The sequence below is a fragment of the Hyperolius riggenbachi genome, chromosome 5 (assembly GCF_040937935.1).
Source record: "Hyperolius riggenbachi isolate aHypRig1 chromosome 5, aHypRig1.pri, whole genome shotgun sequence".
In the NCBI taxonomy this organism is placed as follows: Eukaryota; Metazoa; Chordata; class Amphibia; order Anura; family Hyperoliidae; genus Hyperolius; species Hyperolius riggenbachi.
The window spans coordinates 219,523,267-219,546,022 of NC_090650.1; the positions used below are offsets into that span (position 1 = coordinate 219,523,267).

The 22,756-nt window shown below is 42.6% G+C and overlaps 1 protein-coding gene across 3 annotated transcripts in view; it reads right to left on the reverse strand.

Moving 5' to 3' along the window:
* The window catches only part of PTPN3 (protein tyrosine phosphatase non-receptor type 3), a 268,618-nt gene that overhangs the window by 143,530 nt on the left and 102,332 nt on the right, over nucleotides 1-22,756 (reverse strand). The window lies entirely within an intron of this gene.

Consider the following 22,756-nt stretch of genomic DNA (forward strand, 5'->3'; position numbering starts at 1 on the left):
TCTCTCTTGCACAGCAGCTTAAATCCACATGCCTGCACATGGAGCAAAAGGACCTTTATGGGCGGAGGAGACAGATCAGCTGACATTGTGGTCAGCTGACTTCCACCTGTTAATCTACCTTGCAGGCTGGCTCAGCCCCTCGGACGGGGCTGCTTGAATCTGCTTTCAGTATTTAAACCAGGAATTGTTACGCTGTCCTTGTCTGTTGTCGTGAATGCTTGTGTGTCAGCGCTCAGACCTTTAGATTAGGATATTGCTATTGCTGTTATCTGTCAGCTTAGATCCCAGGTGAGATGCCAAGGATTTCACATCTAGATTAGGATATTGCTGTTACTCTGTTGTGCTTTGGACTAGTCCCGGGGGGTTGGGACCGGGGACTTCACCCCCAAGCTCAGGATTGTTGTCTCATTGTTCTGTTGTGCTTTAGACTGGTCCCGGGGGGTTGGGACCAGGGACCTCACCCCCAAGCTCATGATTGTTGTCTCATTGCTCTGTTGTGCTTTAGGCTGGTCCTGGGGGGTTGAGACCAGGGTCCTCACCCCCAAGCTCAGGATTGTTGTCTCATTGTTCTGTTATGCTTTAGACTGGTCCCGGGGGTTTGGGAACAGAGACCTCACCCCTAAGCTCAGGATTGTTGTCTCATTGCTCTGTTGTGCTTTAGACTGGTTCCGGGGGGTTGGGACCGGGGACCTCACCCCCAAGCTCAGGATTGTTGTCTCATTGCTCTGTTGTGCTTTAGACTGGTCCCGGGGGGTTGGGACCGGGGACCTCACCCACAAGCTTGGGATTGCTGTGTGATTGTTCTGTTGTGCTTTGGGCTGGTCCCGGGGGGTTGAGACCAAGGACCTCACCCCCAAGCTTAGGATATTGCTACTCTGTTATTGCTACTTGTTTAGACTAGTTCCCGGGTGTTGACGCTACGGATTTCACACCCAGACTAGGTTATTGCTTGTGTATTGATCTCCTGTGTATGACTCTTAGATATTACTCGGACCCTGATCCTGTCTTCTGTTCCTGTACTTTCGCCTATCTGCCTGCCTGTTGCTGAATCTCTGCCTGATTGCTGACTATTCTCTTGCTTCACAATTCTGTACTGATACTTACCTCTCTGTTGCCGAACCCTGCCTATCTGACCAATCTACTCACCAGTGGGCCCTCGCCACTGGTGAGGTATTAACTGCGCCAGCTCCGCTGGTTAAGCAGCTCTGCTAGGATATAGTTAGTTCTAGTTACCTACTCATTAGATGCCTGTTGTTTTAGTATTACTGTATCTCGTAAACTGCAGTTCAGTATGACGCACCCGCACCTTGGGTGTTCATTTGCCTGCAGTATAGTCTGAATCACCCGCTCCTCGAGAGATTCAGTCTCTTCAGTATTGTTTCCCCAGCTTGCTGGAGGTTGTACGTTAGTACACACGCAGTGTACTGTTCCTACCTCACCAGCCCCTCTGGTGAGGCCTCAATAAAGCATTATAGTTACCGTGACACCAATCACTACACTCTCTGCTCTCAGTCTTGCTATACTGGCATTATTGGTGATTCTGCGGATCACACATAATCGGGTATAGTGTCTGCATTGTTGGCGATTCCGCAGATCACCAGCAATCAGATAACTGAGTAGTGGCATTAATCGTCACAATGAGATAAACATCTGTGTATTTAGTTCAACTCTTATAGGACTTTCTTGGGATCACATAGTCTTATTTTTCTTTTAAAGAATAACAATCCTAGGTTTGAAGTTTTGACATCCTCAGGTAAACGATTATGCTTCCTATATGAAACTTCCATACAGACAAATATTGAACTGCCGAGCTTTTTATCTGCTGCTTGCAAATCCCAAGTGTTTTCCTCAGCTACACGTGAGTTTTATAATGTGTAATTACTTATCAGACAAGGTTATGCTGTTTCACTGCAGATACTGTCATTTAGAGAATTGGATTCTTACCCTCTTACAGTGAGAAAAAAAGAAAAGAGGGACTTAGTCTAGACACATGTCAAATCAGGGGTGCCCATTAGGTAGCTAGCGGTAGATCGCGAAGGCCTTCATGTTAGATTCCGACCTCGCTACATTTTCCATTCTGTATATACAAGTGTGCTCCTAAAATTGTACATACTGTAGGTAGAACATTTTGACTTGCTTATTTTCTTAAAGTACAGTGGGGTGCGAAAGTTTGGGCAACCTTTTTAATTGTAATGATTTTCCTGTATAAATCGTTGGTTGTTACGACAAAACATGTCAGTTAAATATATCATATAGGAGACACACACAGTGATATTTGAGAAGTGAAATTAAGTTTATTGGATTTACAGAAAGTGTGCAATAATTGTTTAAATAAAATTAGACAGATGCATAAATTTGGCACCACAAAAAGTAAATGAAATCAATATTTAGTAGATCCTCCTTTTGCAGAAAATACAGCCTCTAAATGCTTCCTGTAGGTTCTGCGAGTCTGGATTCTGCTTGAAGGTATTTTGGACCATTCCTCTTTACAAAACATCTTTAGTTCATTCAGGTTTGATGGCTTCCGAGCATGGACAGCTCTCTTTAACTCACACCACAGATGTTCAATTATATTCAAATCTGGAGACTGAGATGGCCACTCCAGAACGTTGTACTTGTTCCTCTGCATGAATGCCTTAGTGGATTTTGAGCAGTGTTTAGGGTCTTTGTCTTGTTGAAAGATCCAGCCCCGGCGCAGCTTCAGCTTTGTCACTGATTCCTGGACATTGGTCTCTAGAATCTGCTGATACTGAGTGGAATCCATGCGTCCCTCAACTTTGACAAGATTCCCAGTCCCTGCACTGGCCACACAGCCCCACAGCATGATGAAATCACCACCATATTTTACTGTAGGTAGCAGGTGGTTTTCTTGGAATGCTGTGTTCTTTTTCCTCCAAGCATAACGCCCCTTTTTATGCCCAAATAACTCAATTTAAGTTTCATCAGTCCACAGCACCTTATTCCAAAATGAAGCTGGCTTGTCCAAATGTGCTTTAACACACCTCAAGCGGCTCTGTTTGTGCTGTGTGCGGAGAAAAGGCTTCCTCTGCATCACTCTCACATACAGCATCTCCTTGTGTAAAGTGCGCCGAATGGTTGAACGATGCACAGCGACTTCATCTGCAGCAATATGATGTTGTAGGTCGTTGGTGCTGGTCTGTGGGATGATTCTGACTGTTCTCACCATTCGTCACTTCTGTTTATCCGAGATTTTTCTTGGTCTGCCACTTCAAGCCTTAACTTGAACTGAGCCTGTGGTCTTCCATTTCCTCTGTATGTTCCAAACTGTGGAAACAGACAGCTGAAATCTCTGAGACAGCTTTCTGTATCCTTCGCCTAAACCATGATGGTGAACAATCTTTGTCTTCAGGTCATTTGAGAGTTGTTTTGAAATCCCCATGTTGCTACTCTTCAGAGAAAATTAAAAGAGTAGGGAAACTTACAATTGACCCCCCTAAAATACTCTTTCTCATCATTGGATTCACCTGTGTATGTAGGTCAGGCGTCACTAAGCTTACCAAGCCAATTCGAGTTCCAATAATTAGTTGGTTAATGGTTTTGGAATCAATAAAATGACAACAGTGCCCAAATTTATGCACCTGCCTAATTTTATTTAAACAATTATTGCACACTTTCTGTAAATCCAATAGACTTCATTTCACTTCTCAAATATCACTGTGTGTGTCTCCTATATGATATATTTAACTGACATTTTTTATCGTAACAACCAACAATTTGTACAGGAAAATCATGACAAATAACTAGGTTGCCCAAACTTTCGCATCCCACTGTAGCTCACAATGCGAAAAAGTGTGTGCACCTCTGCTCTAAATAGTCCTTACTGTGATATAATATGACCCAGGCAAAAGATGTCAAGTGTTTTTCAACATATCAGCAAACAATTCTTAACCGCTTTGGGACCGGCCTTAGTTAAAACTTCACCACACTTGGGGCTGCCTAAGACTGATGCGGCGTAATAACGCTGCCCAATCCCCTGCCCGGGATGCAATAAAACATCATCGCCGACACATATCTCTGCTGTCTAAAGACAGCAGAGTTCTGTGACTCTCTCAGGAGACTGTTTTCATTGGATCCCGACCTCCTGATTACTATTAGCCAATAACAGTAATCAGGAAGTGTAAAAAGCAAAAAAAAAAAAAAAAAAAAATGAAAGACCAGGCTTACTGGACCACTTAGGATATTTCTGTGTTTTTTAGTCACAGAGTACCTTTCTGTTCCAGTAATAACTAGAGTCTACATCTGAACCCGAATAGTCATAAGAACAGAAAGTATGGAAAATTCCCCCCAGCAGTATGGCACAGGTTTTAACCCTTTTGCACTATGGCACTAACAAAAATATCTGAAAATAAGCTTTACAGCAGAAAACAAAAAAAGGGTGAACAAGAAATATTTAAAACAAGATAAAGTTTACCCTGGCAAGTGGCGTCTTGTTTATATTAGATTAGAGCCCTGAACAAATTGCAAAGCGCCCCAAATTCTTCTGCCAGAGCCCTGCTTCCTGGATTGGAGATACTGCAAATTGCTATGTCAATTGATATGTACCTTTTTTGGAATATAGGTAAGGGGTCACAAACTCATTCACCTGAATAGAGGCAGCTGTGTGTTACTGTATTTTTGGACTATAAGGCTCGCTTTTTCTCCGCCCAAAGTGGGGAAAAAAATCACTGCATCTTATAGTTAAAATGCAGGGAGTTCCTGACTTGTGAACGCCTGCCAATGCTAACCTCCAACCTGCTGCAATGTCAGGGACTCCTTGTACTGTGCCCATGCAGAGGAGAACACAGGGGGACACAAAGAGAACAAGTGGAATACAGTGCAGGAGATTTGGGCACAGCTGGTGCCACCATAGACCATAATAGGAATTACGGCTATAGCAGCGCTCAGTGAGTAACTTCGGCTCCATCAGAAGACAGAGCTGAAGTTACTTTTAAAACACTGTAATTTGGCCTCCAGCAATAGCTGGAAACCAAATTACATAATTCCCGACCATCCACATTGACCTGGAGGGGGAACAGTAATTAACGCCGCCGGGACTTGTGCAGGAGCAGAGTAAGCCATATATCGGCTGTATCCTGCACCCAAGTTTCCTGGCAGGGATTTCGTTCATACACGACACAAAGGGGCATAGAAGAGGACACAAGCGCTGCGTAATATGTTGGCACTTTATAAATACAATAAATAATAATAATAATAGGGGAGGACACAAGGAGGACAGAGGAGGACACAGTTTCACGTCCGGGCGGCGGAAATGGTTAAAGACATTCTGTTTCTTTTCATCTCTATTCTCTTTCTATCAAACCAATCTGTTCTGCCGGACACATATTTATCTGTGGGCTAAATTAGGCTATGTGTATGTAGTTTTAGAATAAAACTAATGATTTTATCGTTCAGTCTTGTGCCTGTTCTGATTGTTGCTACAACGAATCTGCCCTCTGAAGAGTCAAAGTCATACTACCACATTGATTTATTATTTTCTTATAAATTGTTGATTTGCTAGCTAGGTTGTAAATAACGTTTTTTTTCCTTTTAGGAGTAGCTAGTTGGAGACTGTCTGCTCCATTCAACCAGACAGTGGTGACAGTGAATTTACCCGATATTTTTAGTTTACCGATTGTACATACAATAATGATTGTACATGTATGGGCACCTCCAACCAATCTTAACCATTTACTACGCACACAGTGAATTTGCCTCCAGGAGTCTCTAGTGCATGAGACCTGCATGGCAACAGTGGCCTAGTAATATGGAATTTGTGAGTGATTGTCCCATTACATATTGTCGGCAGCTGCGCGAATAATCTCTATTGTCAGTCCTGCGTACGCTAACGGGAGCAGAATACATGAGATCGCGGGGCTGGATTGTCAGAGTTACCCACACAATTTTCCACCCACCCTTGCAAAACACATTACTAATATTGAAATCTATGTGGGGTCTTTATTTCTCAAGGAGAGAAGCCAAATGCTCTCTGGCTCCAACCACTAGGCCACCTAACCTGCATAGTTGGATACAAATTTAATAACTCTAAGAGTGGGCTGTGCTTTAAAAAAAAAATGTATAAAACAGCATTTCAAATTATTTGCTGCAGCTATTGTCAGGGGTATAAAGAGCCGCAGTGATGGCTGGAAATCTATAATAATAATTTCCAAGCTGACCAATGGATGTATGTGTGTCTATCTGCCCTAGACATACCCCCTCTGGCCCCACCCCGCTGTGGCACACGTTGTCCAGAGAGATGACGCGCTCACTTCTGTCCTGTGCAGCACTTCACCAGCTGCTCACATAATGAATTGATAAGGTGAAGTCTTGGTTTGTGGCTGTGACCGTACATGCTTTTATCAATAAATGAGATTTTTTTTCCCACTGTACATTTTCTTCATTAAAGGACTTACGAGCCCAAATATAAAAAAAAAGGACAAGTACCTTAAACACTTTTAAATGCACGGAGGATGCCGTCCGCGTCCTCTGTGCAGTTCCGCCGGGTCCCCGCAGTCTGATCGCCCCCCCCGTGCCGCTCCCGACCCTACAGACGGGGTCGGGCTCCCCTTCCTCTCATAAGATGACACAGTAGCGTGGATCGGGGGGAGGCCCTAGAGCTGCGCAGCCGCACTAACGTGTATGCAGACTACACAGCCGCGGCCAGCTCCGGCGGCCATCTTATGAGAGGAAGGGGAGCCCGACCCCGTCTGTGGGGTCGGGAGCGGCACGGGGGGCGATCAGACTGCGGGGACCCGGCGGAACTGCACGGAGGACGCGGACGGCGTCCTCCGTGCATTTAAAAGTGTTTAAGGTACTTGACTTTTTTTATATTTGGGCTCGTAAGTCCTTTAAGAGACACACAAACATTCACAATACAATAAAAATGACCAAATGTCCATAAGTTTCTAATGCCTGTAAAGGCTGCTATAGTCCACAACAGTAAATCACCCTGATTGTCATATGAGGAATAAGATAGTTCTCTAAATTCTCATCAGATGTCATGTGTTATGCCAGGATTTTACTTACTTTTACTTTACTTAGCAGTGGCTGGATAGTGTAATGGTTAAGGGCTCTGCCTCTGACACGGGAGACCTGGGTTCAAATCTCGGCTCTGCCTGTTCATAAGCCAGCACCTATTCAGTAAGGAGTTTCTTGGGCGAGTCTCCTTAACACTGCTACTGCCTTCTGAGTGCGCTCTAGTGGCTGCCTAATAAGCGCTTTGAGTCCGACAGGAGAAAGGCGCTATACAAATACTGCAATTATTTTTATTACTATTAAAACGCACCTATTAAAATACATTGATTAGGTATGTAAAACAACCTTCCAAAGCCTGGACAGCTTGCATTGTATAAACTGAGCCCTGCATAATTTGTGAAATAAGTAGGTAGGTGCAAATCAGATAACAGGAGAAAACAGGTTAAACTGATCACAGCAGCGATACAGGTCCCAAGACCAAAAGGAAATCCAAGTCATTGAAGGAATCAAGTGAACTAGCTCAATATGGAAAACAGCAACAATGTAATACAAGAACTGGGGTGGAGTAGTACACAAAGTAAAAGTTCAAGTATACATTAATCACAAGTTAGTCATACTCTGAACTAGCACTTGTCTGACTACGGAGGAGTCCCAGATTATTTGCCCTCAGGCAATGAAAGACAAGTCACAAGTTCAGAAGGAATCAGAAACAGAAAGCAATAAGTGGCAAAGCCCATGGGAAAATCTCCAAATCAGAAGAAAAAAGACAGAGAAGTAGAAGCCCAGAGGTCAGATCCATAAGAAAAGTATAATAGAAATGTTAGAAAACTGGCCTTCTTAAGGCCCGGTTCACATTAGCGGTGGCTATCCGGAATAGCCGTGCCGGAGCCGCACCGCATGCTGGCCGGACGAAACGGACGCACGGCATAGCAATGTAAGTCTATGCCAGGGTTCACATGTGTCCGTTTCGTCCGGACCGGAGCCGGACCGGATCCGGACTCCGGTGTCCGTTCCAACATGCGCTATTTTTTGGTCCGGCTCCTCCGGCAGCCGTATCCGGGGCGGAGCCGGACTGCACCATCCGGCCAATGGAAACCAATGAGAACCGGAGAGCGCACAACACACTGGCAAAAAATCCGGATGTTCTACCCCACTTCCTATGAGGATTGTTGCGGCGATATTGGCTGGGGACACCTGGGCAACCATTTTGGAGTGGAGCAGCACGAGCTGGAGATGTTGGCAGCATGTTGGAGGTGGAGGTGAGTGCTAAACAGCGGAGGGCCTGATTCCACAGGTCCCCCTTCTGCTGACCTCCCAGACCCCAACATTTTTTTTTGTTTTTATACAGGTTGTTATCTCTTTAAGAATCCGGATCCGGACCGCAACCGTGTTCATACCGCACGGAAACCGTATGCAACCGGACCGGATCCGGACAGGAACCGTACGGTTCAGGTCCGATCCGGCTCCGGTGCGGTCCGGACATCCGGTGCGGTTTTTGCAAAACCGCAAGTGTGAACCGGGCCTTAGAGAAGGCATACACATGATTACTTTGTATAATTATACATACCATATAATCTCGTTATAGTAAATTCCCAGGGACCAGGAAAATTGGTTTACTATATCAAAAGGTAACTATATCAGAAATTGCCCTAGAAATAGCCCAATATGCCCTGGTAAATGCTCTGCTGCAAAGGACCAACGCTGTCCTCCCATTAGAGGTACAGTACAAGCACTTGCACATTTGGAGGACTTCAAGGTTAATTATTCATTAGGGTTGCATAGCCAGGCTGGACAAATCACTAGTACAGTATCCAGGGCTCTTAAAAATTTCAGCAGCCACTCTCTTCCTGTGAGTGGGTCTAATGCCTCATTGGGGGGACTTGCAGCATGTGTTGTGCAAAACTTTCTGCTCACACATGAGCCAATAATGAAACCTCTCTTCAAAATGCAGCTAATCATACTAAGCTAATCGTGTCTGTAATGTGAATGGCTCTGATACCTCCACGGGCGGGTCATAGCCCTCTACTCTCCACTCTCCTTGCAGCGAGTAGGCTCGCTCTGATCTGCACTACAAGTGAAAGTAGCCTGTACTGCGCTCTACCTGTTACCAAGAGCGCCATGGCTAACAAGAGAAGACATACCCGGGTGTGCGTACAATCCCATGGGAGGACTGTGACAATAATTATAACGGTGATTGCAAAGTGGAAGTGGTAAAACTGCATCCTCTTTTGTTTATGGTCACATTATTCCTCATTTTCCCCAGGCTGCTTATTTGTACAGCACTGTACTGTATGTCTAGCGCTGGTGCCATTCTTCTTGTCTTACAAATGTTATCAGGTATCAACTCACTTGCAACCAGCCTAAAGACAGCAGCTGACCACCACAAATGCACTGCCCACTGTTTACTTTATCCAGAGTCAGTGTCACGTAGGGGCCAAAAACATGATTACTATAACAGAAGTTTTATTGTAGTTCAGAGTTTTCTATACCAGGCATTGCTCCCATAGACTTATAATTGAGATTGGCAGGAATATGGAAAGGTAGTTTACTATACCCAAATGTTTACTATTATAACAAGATTACACTGTATCTGAAGCAACTAAAATATTTTTGCAAACTGACTATACTAAGTCTATGCAAATGACAAGAGGACATCAATTGCGTATGACAAAAGGAAAATGTTACCGTTATGCTGGGGATACACGGTACGTTTCTGTGCCGTGTATCGACCAGCTGATCCGGCCAGCTGATAATATTCAGCTGGCCCGATCATGCTGACGAGCGGGGATGTGGCGGGGCCAATCCGGCGGCTAATCGAGCCGCCGGTCGACCAGTCTATGCCCACCATTAGGTAAGAATCCTTTAAAATAAAAGTAGATAAGTCATTAAATGAAGTAGGAAGTGAGATAGTCATAGCAAAATGAAGAATAGAATTGTAAATAGTACTAAATGATTTATTGTAATTAATGGCATTGATAGCAATATGTAGTTATAAAACTGTTAACATCTTAAAGATTATGACCTTTGTCCATGGATCAGAATATCTCAGAAATTAACTTGCTCTCAGAAATTATAAGTCAAAGGGCATGGGTTCCTAATCCGTGTGCCGGCAGCTACGGGTATGTGTCGCCATGTCTGGCTCCCTCCCGGCTGCTCAGTTGCCGCTCTGACCCCCTCCGCTCAGTTTGTAATTAGAGCAGGGCTGAAAGAAAATGGCTGCCGGAGTCCACATTGGTGGCCATTTTTTGCATCCCAGCTCTAACTACAATCAGAACAGAGACGGAGTGGGAGGCAGAACGGCCAATGAGCAGCTGGGAGGGACCCGGAGTGGGGACATTGCTCTTACCAAGCTGCACCAATGGAAGAGGAGCAGAAGGAGAGCAGCAGCAGTAACTTCATATTTGTGTGAGCAAGGCATTTTCAGCTCCTTAAACTATTAAATACAAAACTAGATCACGGCTCATTGATACCAAAACAGAGTTATGGGTATGTTTGTCAAAGGTTAGACCACGTTTACAGAAATTGCGTTCCACTAATCATATTCATGAAAGGTTCTCGGCTTGATTTTCAAGTGTATTCAGGAAAATACACACATTGATGTCATGACTATTAATATTTTTCTATTATACCATATGTGTGTGAAGTGTCTCCTAGTTCTTAATGTTTGGTGTAATGTGTCATGAGCTAAAAAAGGTTGGGAACCACTGCCATAGGGGAATACTGAAAATAGCATAAATCAGGTGATTAAAAGCTTAACAGTGATAACATTGTATATTTTGCAGAGCTACAAACCTATTTTTCTAGTAAATGATTTGTGCATTAGTATGTTTGGCATGAGCATGAACAGATTTGAAGCAAACAAAAAAAAAAGCCAAAGAAAAACTGGAGGATAATCAAAAAAATATGTGAGGAATTGTTTTGGATATCAAGAAAACATTAACTCCAGACTAGTGAGCAAGCTGCATTCACACAGAGGATTGACAACAGTGGGTTGTCTGCTGCATGCTGCAAGTGTGACAGCTGAATGGCTGCAGTAGCCTACTGTGCAGATATAAATATTGTGGCTGGCTTCTCCAGGATGCCTGCACTGGATCGGGCTGTCATAGGGACACAGGGAAGCCTCACTAGGATTCCCCCTACTGAGATAAGTATTGCCTAGGGGCTCTTTTTCCATTACAGGTTTACTTTAATGGATACCAGAGCCTAAAAGATGAGAAATGGGGGGGGGGGAGCATGTATGGTGTGCTGTCCTGATGTTCACCGCTCCCCTGGTCTCCTTTCTGCCCCCTCCGGTACCTGTGATTGCACTGTTGCCCCGTCTTCCGGTTGGCTTGGTCGGAATCCAGTGCGCCTGTGCTTGCCGGGCTACACGCGTACTACAGAACGCAACCGTGTCCGGAAACGTTCTGCACACGCGTGTGACGTCACAATGACGCGTGCAGCCCGGCCAGCGCAGGCGCACTGGATCCCAACCAAGCAGACCGCAAGACGGGCCACAAGGCAATTACAGGTGACCGAGGGAGCAGAAAGGAGAATGGGGGGAGCGGTGAGCATCAGGACAGCTCACCATACATACCTGCTCCCCCCATTTATCATCTTCTTTTGGGCTCTCGCATCCTTTAAGGAAATAAGCCCAGAGTGTCCACTTAGGGCTTGATTCACAAAGCGGTGCTAACCTACTTAGCACGTCTAAAGTCTTTAGGCGCGCTAACCAGGGTGCTAAGTAGGTTAGCACCGGTTTTCTCAATTGAGAAATCCGGTGCTAACCTACTTAGCACCCTGGTTAGCACGTCTAAAGACTTTAGACATGCTAAGTAGGTTAGCACCGCTTTGTGAATCAAGCCCTTAGAGGGCTAATAGTACTATTAAAACTCAAATATTTTGGTCACATAATGAGTAGACCTGATTCTTTGGAGAAAACCTTGATGCTTGGAAGAATTTAGAGCAAAAGAAGAAAAGGACGACAGAGGCTAAGATGGATAGGAATCATATGTGAAGTAATGAACATGCCTATGCAACAGCTGAAAGAAGCAGTGACAGAGATATTTGGAGTGTAGAAGTACAGTACGGCCATGAGTGAAAGTTGACTGAACAAATAGTCAGATACTTACCTATGGAAAGGGAAGGCTCTGGATCCTACTGAGCGTTCCCTGTCCCCTTGTTCTAGCGCTGTCCTCCAGTGAAGTTACATCACCTCAGTGAACCCTCGGAAGGCTTCGGGAGCACTGATGTCCCTGAGTGCTCCATACCGCACCTTCAGGAGCACTCGGGGACACAAGTGATTCCAAAGCCTTCCAAGAGCTAAAAGGTGTATTCCACCAGTTGGTTGAATAGCTGTAAGGGGGTGACAGCTCTGGAATTAGGGGACAGAGAGGGGATGGGGAGACTCAATAGGATCCAGAGCCTTCCCTCTCCATAGGTAGTAAGTATCTGAATTTTTTCACTTAAATTTTACTTTAAACAGAAGATGAACAATCATCCCCTAAGAAAAAAAACTCAGGAGGAAAAGTGAATTGAACAAGGGCCATTGGTGCTGAATAGTTGTCTTTCCACTTACTGTGTTGTTCCACTGAGCCTCAGTCACAGAGTACAAGACATACAGGCAGCAAGATCCATGACAGCAGTGACCAGCATCTGATCTGTGATCCCTACATGACTCCATGACTCCATTTCAGCTATTGCAATGACCAAGCTTCCTGTGCTAATGCTGACCACATACACGGTGCTTAGCACATATCAGCCGGGAAGCTCCAAGTACACTTTATTTTGCGCACATCCTATGATTCACAGTACAGCACCTTGTTTTTCTTTCTATCCTTGCAGCAATTATTCCCCTCTGGGTAGCTAGGGGACTGTATTCTGACCTATTGTCTTGCTGAACTGTTTTGGGGTTTCTCTTTTCCTCATCCTGCATTTTCTGGAACAAGACCCTCTCTTGCCCAAACATCTTGTATATGTGTGTTTTACTATACAATTTGTCCACAAAAATAAAATAAAAAAGTGGAAAAAAAAATATATAAAATTTTAATTTTCCTCAATTTCTCCCTAAAATATTCTGGCAACAATATCATTTATAGCCTACATAAGAATGTATACATATTCTCCTCTTTCTCACAGTTGTAGAACACCACACATGTGAGTGTTCTACATGATGGGTGTTAATCATGCTGTCCCGAACTGTACCCATTTCAATGGATGAATACAATTCAGTGTCTCCCATTTTAGAAAACAAAAACCATTAGTAATATAACACTAGATAGTAAAATGCAAATAGTATTTTTTTTATTTATCTATGTCATTTTCACATTTTTTTTTAATTGATGTCATTTTCACATTTTTTAATGTATTGGTTTTACATTTACACAATTGTTACTACCACTTTCTGCAAATACATCAGGCAGAAAGAGGTAGATGTGCTGCACATCGCATAGTGATGAGACTGTTTATCAGCCTGTCATCAGTGACAGAGTTCAATTCATAGAGCTTCTCTGATTAGCTGTTTGCAGAAGCTCTGAAACTCATACTATAGCAGCTCACTTCAGGTACAAAACTAGTGCTGGATCGGACTTGTTACTCCAGAACATCCTACAGAGGATCAATCAGATTTAGAAATCAGAAATTAGGAGTCTAAAAAGGAAACCCTACTCAACAGACAAGGTTATCTACTTTCATTGCTTCACGGACAAGGAATGAGGTTCACATGTTTATCACTGTAGGCGCTTTTGATGAGAGCAAGGGCTCGGATGGGCATCATGACTGGTCTGCAGCTACACAGTCCCACGCATAGGAAACTCAAGGAAGTTTGTTGGACACGTGTCAGCCGATAACTTCAACTTTTCAAGCAAAGTAAAAAAAAAACAAAAAAAAACCACAGAGGCTGCTGCTTGTTGAGGACGACCCCAAGAAATCTGAGAAGATGAAAAAAGAAACCCAGTGCATGATTCTATAACCATCATGTTAGTGAGAACAATAAATGATATTCAAAAATGCAGGCAAAAAATGTTTAAACTTAATATGCAAGTTCCCAAAGTTTTAACACACTAGAGAATTTTTATTTAAAAAAAAACTGAAATAAAAGCATACTGTTTTAAATGAATCAGGCATTATGTCTGAGGCTAGATTCACAGTGGGAGATTGCGCTTTGATGCGACCTTAAAATTGCAACGCAATCTTACAACGCAACGCGCCCAATGAGTCACAACACAGCGTTACCAGTGTGTACAGCATATACAGTAGAGAATACAGGCAATGAAAAGTATGCTTTCAAGTCATTAGAGCATGTGCAAACAGTTTAACGCAGCTAATAACGTATATAATGCACTGCATGCAGCACTTTCACTTAACGAGCAGCGTTACACACCAACTGTGTGCACTGTGAATGGGGCATTTATTTTTCATTGCAGTGCGTTATTCTGCGTTAAATGTTGTTTTAATGTGCAATTTTAAATGTCACTTACCTGGGGCTTCCTCCAGCCCACCGTAGGCCGCGAGGTCCCCCGGCGTCATCCTGGCTCCTGTCCGTGTCCCTCCGGCGGCTCCCGTTACCGGCGACACCCGGGTCAGGCCGGCTCTTGCTGCTTTATGACGCTCTTCCTGCTTTATGACGCTCCAGGTAAGTGACATTTTTTTATTTTAGGGAACTGCTCAGGGTCCCTTTAACGTCCCACTGTGAACTTAGCCTGAAGTTAAATTAGCTATCCCTGCATCTACATGGATCTCCCCCTATCTCACCCATTGCAAACTCCCCATTCTGACCTCCACAACTACAAAACCTTATAATGAAGTATATAAGGAAGCATCAAGTACTGATGGTTGGGGCTGGCTCATCGTGTGCCTTGCAAAGCCACTTGTGAAGACTCAGTTTGCTGTTACTAGAAAATAGATGTAAAGCAACTCTAAAGTGACCTAAAACAAAAGCCTTAGATACTCACATAAGGAGAGGGAAGGCTCTGGATCTCATGGCGCCTGCCCCATCCTCTCTCCGTCTCTTTGTTCCATCTGTGCCATTGGGACTCCTTGGAAGGCTTCGGAAGCACTTTAATCTCCTAGAACCTCCAAAGATGGACACATACATACTGGGCTTGCACGTTTGCAGTAAAGATCCACTTGCCTTTGGAAATACTTGGGGACACCAGTACTAACAAAGGGTGCCCAAGGAGGGCTAAAGACGTATGCAATCTGCAGGTGGAATCATTTCACTGGGGGACAGTGGTGAAATGACAGGACAGACAGTGGACCTTCCCTCTTCTAAGGTGAGTATCTAAATCTTTATTTTTCTTGCATCAGGGTTGCTTTAAACTGCATGTTTCTGGATAAAACAAACTGACTATACTGATAGGAAAAATTAAAGCACAGCCAAAATTAAGAAGCAATGAATAATTCAGTATTATTATTTGTTGACTAGCTGATAGCGGCTTAGTTAAAATGTGATCCAAAAATACTGTCAAAATATATGAAAATAAATGTAAATAGCAAGACTGGTAAATAGAAGTACAGAGAAAAACACTTGTCAAAGTGTCAATTTAGTTAGAGTTTACCTTGGCTGTCAAAGCATTGTATTTCCACATCAATAATAGCATGGAAGAGGAAGAATAACTAATGTAACTGCTGGGCTGAACCACACAATAACATTGTTCACATTTAAAGTGGAACCATTAAACAAACATTAAATTCAGAGATATATGGAGGTAGTCATTGTTCGAAAATCCTTCTTACTTAGAAATTGCTCATTTCTTCTGGCTCCATACACACGCTAGAGTAGACCATCATCGTCCAAAACTACCAGGAAAAGGTAATGCTTTATGAATCGACCCCAATAGCTCGTTAAGCCTGTTTCCTCTAACCTGTCGTTTGAATTTAGTAATAAAGATGAATTTATAACCTAAGATTATTGTGGTTTGAATACCATTATTGATGGATATTAAGGGGACTACTTGTTTCTTTTTCATGCAAATTGCTTATTTTGGGATCGATGATCCTAGTCCCTAGATATGAATTGTCCTAACAGGGTATAGCTGTTGGTACATTCGACCAAACAGCAAGTTTTTAGGCTCAAATTTTCTGTAGTGATTAACATGTTTCCTCTAACCTGTCTTCTATCCAAATCATTAATACGTTAATTTCTGACACGCTTTTAATTTTAGTAATTGCATGTTTGCAGATGTGCATGCAATCCCATGCCTACAACACAAATGGTACAAAAAAAAAAGTCTATATTACGTGATGTAATTGTCCACACCCACTATTACCAAAACATATATACACCAACACTTCTAAAATAAATAAATGTCTACTAACACACAACAATCTTCCTACACACTGCAATCAGCAGTACATTAATTAGTAACATTTACATGCAAGGATGTCCACCATCGTAACTGTAAATTATAATAAAATTAAAATTGGATATAGATATATACATATCTTTCAACACATTGCAAACAGAGTTCTGCTATAAGCAGTTATATCTTCAGTCAACAATTTACAGCGCTGTAACTTACAAGCTTCATACAAACGCTAGACTGAACTCGGCAGAGATGGCCATTTGGGGTGTGCGCATGTGCAGTTCATACAGACTTCTAACTACGCATGGGCAGAACACTCATGACCATGCGAGTGCGATCGTGGAGGTGCATGGCCCAGAACAGTGCATGCGCTGTTGCCCCTAGGTTGGGGACTTTAATTTGGCTGCAGCACAACGGACTGGAATGGGAGGACACCGCTGGAGCTGACAGACTACAGGGGGCTTTAAAAAGCCCCAGATAAGTAACAATCCTTTCCAGAACTAAGTGGACCAACCAGAAAGATAATTTATGCCTTGACTCTCTTTTCTCTACAATGTGAGGCATCATAGAACATTCAGAGGCAAATGCATCTTTGAATCTATCACTTCCTAATGGCCTACTTAGGTAATCAATCAGAATTCTCTGCAGGAGTGAGACTCAGACCTGTCAGTTATAATTGTAAGTTTCTAAATCTGTGCTAGATACAGATTCATGTGAAATGGCTAAAATTGAGAAGTAAAATGTTAGATGACATCTCTACTGCCCTCCTTCTATGCTTCCATCAGTCTTCTATGCTTCTACCCCTCAATTGCCCATATGTAATTAATTTTTTCTCCTGAGTTTTCTCCTAGGAGATACATTTTTTTCATATTCTATTTTAAATAATTTTCCAGCACTTTTCAACTGAAAAAGTACTGAGAAGTAAGTACAAAAGTATTTTCTTGCTTGCTGGTGGCTTAAAAGGCATTTTATTGACACATTTAAAAATATCACCTAGGAGAAAATGAAAAAGTGAATTGCACATGGCCCAATGTGATTTTTATTTCAAAGACACAAGAAACTGAATTAATTAATTAATCCAAATAGTGAACCCAGTTACACATGTAGTGCACATCTTCACCTGGCTGCTGGCATGTGGAGTCAGACCAGAGTCATAGCATCTGATCTGGGTTCTACGGGAGAAAAGCACTTTACACACATTTGTTGTTATTGTTATACATGCCCATTCTGGACCGGTGACTCACCGTATTAGAGGCAGAGCATCAGCACAGAAGTCAGGCAACTGGCATTGTTTATTATAGAATGTAGATGGCAGGCTCCGTTTTGCTATCACTTCAGGCTTCGTGCTTTAACTACTTGCCGACCAATCCACGCCAATTGACGTGAACGTGGTGGCAGCCCCAGGACCACTCCACGCCGATTGGCGTGAATGGCTGGGAATGGGGTTTGCAGGAGATCGCGCACACCGATGCGCGCATATCTCCGCATGAATAACAGAGCTCCGCCCCGCCATCAGTCTCCCAGTGGCGATCGCCGCTAAGAGACTGTTAGGCAGTGAAACTCTGTACAGCGCTGCGATCTAAGGCATCGTTGTACTGGGGACTGCCGTGTGACACGGCTGTCCCCTCTGTAATCAGAGAAGTGATCGGCTGTCATAGACTGAAGCCTATGACAGCCGATCACGCTGGCTGGCGGGGGAGGGGGGAAATAAAAAAAATAAATGAGCTAATTTATTAAAAAATAAATACAATAAATATTTATAAATATTAAAAAAATAAATTCTGGGTAGCGATCAGTTCCCACCAACAGAGACCTCTATTGGTGGGGAGAAAGGGGGGGGGGGGGGGGGGGGGGTAGAGATTACTTGTGTGCTGAGTTGTGTGGCCCTGCAGCTAGCCCTTGAAGCTGCAATGGCCTATTTTGTTAAAAATGGCCTGGTCACTAGGGGGGGTTTAAGACCACGGTCCTCAAGAGGTTAAATACAAGAGGTTTTAAAGTAAATCTGAACTGTAAAACTGAAATCTCGATTGTCAGCACAAACAGCAGAAGTTATAATAGAGTAGCATAAATAAAGGTTAATTAATTGAATATCCAGAATTCCACAGTTACCCTCCCCCTTAACCTTCCCTTAGTAGGGCTCCTGGGAGGTAGTGCTGTAGGTGGGCAGGAAGTGCCTCTAACTTCAGCCCACTAGGTGTGGCCTGAGAGGTTCTGTGATTGTGCCTGTGCCTCTGTTCCATCCAGTCACAGATGGGAGGAGGGGAAACATGAGGAGAATAATGCCAACCACAGTATTCACAGTGCATGTCACAGTACAGGACCTTTCAAGATCACAGTGCTTCCCTGTTGTTCAATAAGGAAATCCTCTGCTGCTGTGTCAGACAAGATTAGAAGATCCAATCATAGCGAGTATAATTTTAGGAACTTTTAAAATCTGGAATTTACAATTTAGGTCTGCTCTAATGAGCATCACAGAAAATGAGAGAAAAACCTGCAGAAGCTTTGGAGACTAGGCTAGGTAAATGGCCAGCTTTTCATTTTGTGCTTCTTGGGAAGCAAAGTGACAATTATTAGAAGAGGGATGGTGCCAAAACATTATAAAATGACATAATTAAATAAACAATTGGCCCCTCTGATACAGCACATCATTAACACAATTGGAATATCTTTACTGGGGCACCTATTTGTGACTTTACTGCTCTAATACAATCATTTCAAATGCAAATTGATCCAAAAAACAGATTGATGAAAAGATAAATTGATTATCTGTTGTAAATTGGCACCATCACCACTATCCAATCTGATCAACCATATGGTAGACCGTTTGCGAAATTGCATTGTTAATGGGCTCATTAATGCTTCAATATGATGATCACTAAAAACAGTGAAACATTGAGTTTCAAACACCTAGTCTTCTGAGCAGGAAGAATGCAGCTAATAGAGCTCAAAGTAGGTTCTGTGGGAAGGACTAACATTAATACTGGATTCCGCATCATTAGTAGGGATGATCTATGGTATGCAATTTTTTTGCGTGCAGTTTGAAACTGGACCAATCAATTTAAACCCAGGTTTAAATTGGTTAGTCCCTTTTCCAACTGCATATATTTGCTTAAAAAATTGCACAAACTTGGAAATATTTGCATCTCAAATATCATCCCTAATCATGAGGGTGTTTAAACTGGAAAAGGGGAGAACCCAGACTAAGCTGCCTCTGAACATTGCAGTCAAGGTGAGAAAAGGGAGACCGAGAGCCCAATATAGTGTAGTATGTTGTATAAATAGAGAAAAATGTTAAAAGTAAGTTTTATACTTACAAACCTGGGTTGCTCTAAGGCAACCACTGTATACGCAGGTGGGGAGATTAAGCCTGACCCCACTCAGGACTAAGATGTCGCTCTCTGTAGATAGGAAAAGAGGGTATATCACCCTTCCACCAGGGGTGGACAACTTAATATGCAAGGATACAGAGGCGCCAGTAGGATAAAACAAGATAAAAGGTTTAAAACGGTTTAGGCGGCGGTGGTGGACCGTCCACACACAAACAGACAAAAATCGCTGTTGATTGTAGAAAAAAATCACAATTTATTCACATACTCCTACATAAAAGTGCAACGCGTTTCACGGGCAAACATCCCGCTTCATCAGGCAATAAACGAACGGAGTATCTCACAGCTCTGAGTATATTGATAGCTTGGCACCTCTGTAAACACAGAGGTGCCAAGCTATCAATATACTCAGAGCTGTGAGATACTCCGTTCGTTTATTGCCTGATGAAGCGGGATGTTTGCCCGTGAAACGCGTTGCACTTTTATGTAGGAGTATGTGAATAAATTGTGATTTTTTTCTACAATCAACAGCGATTTTTGTCTGTTTGTGTGTGGACGGTCCACCACCGCCGCCTAAACCGTTTTAAACCTTTTATCTTGTTTTATCCTACTGGCGCCTCTGTATCCTTGCATATTGCAGTCAAGATCTTAGTAAATCTCTGCAAATGTCTGTAAAATTCTGCTTCAGAAAAGCGTCTCCTGACTATGTTGTTTAAAAGAGACTCATTATGGCATTTCCAATTAAGCAACCATAAGTGAATTTAATTCAGGCTATTTTTTAAATGGATTGTGAAATACTAAACTTAGTATGCTCAGCTAAAGTGGAATTATTCATGGTTAATTATATTACCATGAAACAACCATCACAGGAGAGAGATCCATGTACAAGCAAGGGACAGGAAATGGGAATATAATAATAAAAATAAGTTAGTCACACCTCTACCAACCAGGGTGTTTCATAGTATTTTAGCAGGATATGAATAAGATGTGTATGGAAACATAAGTACATAACATCTCTTATTAAAATACCATACAAATGGGGTGATCGCTCTGTGCTGTCATGGCTATTTCCATGAAACCATCACAGACACAATCATCTATGGCTTATTTTTGAAAAGACCTTGGAGAATGGAGCAGTTTTCCCCATTCAATACAATTGAATGGGGTCACCTGTCTCCACCACCTCAAAATGTGCTTGAAGACAATTTTTTTGTGACAGCACATCGCAGTGAAAAAAATACCTTGTTAAGTGAAATGTGCACTGCTCTGCACTGCCATTAGTGTGACTGAATCCGAAAATACTCAGCGTCAAAAGTGTGCTGCATTCTTCAGCTGGATGATACTATAAAAAACAGCGCCTTCCATGAATGCAATTTGTGTCAACCTGTCTTTAAATATTTCATGGACGAATTAATAAAGCACACCAATGTTCTGTGAGTGCTTGAAACTCCAGAAATGAAGGATCTGATGTCCACACAACAAATAAATGGTAAGTAAATGCTGAGCTACAAGAATAGCAAGGAAAGATTCTGCCACAATCACAAATAACAGCAAAAACTGTTAGATGTCGCTCATTGTGAACACAGGCTTGCATGGCCAGTAAGGTTGGCTGTCCCTCATTGTGATGGTGCACTCACACACAGGCGTGCATGGCTAGTAGGGTTGTTGTGCATCAGAATACTAGCCAGTGGTTCTTTGATTTGATCTCAAAAGCATATTCCTAGAGCTTTTGGGAACAATTCAGACATCATATTCCTAGAGCTCAACAAATGTTGAGCTTTGGCAATGATGAAACGCTGTCTATGCAGCATTTTTTTCAATTAACATGGAAAATACATTAGTATACAAGAGGAGTTGAAGGAGTTATGTAGAGAATCCAAAGCCCTGTTTCAAGGTATTTTAGTTGAAATTTCACTTATTTCACTTAGCCACAGATATACCCCACCTTTAGAATCTTTCTATCATACAGCTTTGAGCTTTCCTTGTTTGTTTTTCTTAACCTTACCTGTGTATATGTGACAATAATGGTTTACAATGTTTGGACAAGACAAGATCTAGAATTAATTCTTCGGATGTGATTTATTGTCTTGGAAAATACAGTGGGATGCAAAAGTTTGGGCAACCTTGTTAATTGTCATGATTTTTCTGTATAAATCGTTGGTTGTTATGATAAAAAATGTCAGTTAAATATATCATAAATAAGACACACACAGTGATATCTGAGAAGTGAAATTAAATGTATTGGATTTACAGAAAGTGCGCAATAATAGTTTAAACAAAATTAGTCAGGTGCATAAATTTGGGCACCACAAAAAATAAATTAAAATCAATATTTAGTAGATCCTCCTTTTGCAGAAATTACAATCTCTAAACGATTCCTGTAGGTTCCAGTGAGAGTCTGGATTCTGGTTGAAGGTAGTTTGGACCATTCCTCTTTACAAAACCTCTCTAGTTCATTCAAGTTTGATGGCTTCCGAGCATGGACAGCTCTCGTTAACTCACACCACAGATTTTTAATTATATTCAGGTCTGGGGACTAAGATGGCCATTCGAGAATGTTGTATTTGTTCCTCTGCATGTATGCCTTGGTGGATTTTGAGTAGTGTTTAGGGTCGTTGTCTTGTTGAAAGATCCAGCCCCGGCGCAGCTTCAGCTTTGTCACGGATTCCTGGACATTGGTCTCTAGAATCTGCTGATACTGAGTGGAATCCATGCGTCCCTCAACTTTGACAAGATTCCCAGTCCCTGCACTGGCCACCCAGCCCCACAGCATGGTGGAAGCACCACCATATTTTACTGTAGGTAGCAGGTGTTTTTTTGGAATGCTGTGTTGTTTTTCCTCCATGCATAACACCCCTTGTTATGCCCAAATCACTCAATTTTAGTTTCATCAGTTCATCAGCACCTTATTCCAAAATGAAGCCGGCTTGTCCAAATGTGCTTTAGCATACCTCAAGCAGCTCTGCTTGTGCTGTGGGCGGAGAAAAGGCTTCCTCTGCATCACTCTCGCATACAGCATCTCCTTGTGTAAAGTGCGCTGAATGGTTGAACGATACACAGTGACTCCATCTGCAGCTAGATGATGTTGTAGGTCTTTGGTGCTAGTCTGTGGATTGACTGTGACTGTTCTCACCATTCGTTGCTTCTGTTTACCTGAGATTTTTCTTAGTCTGC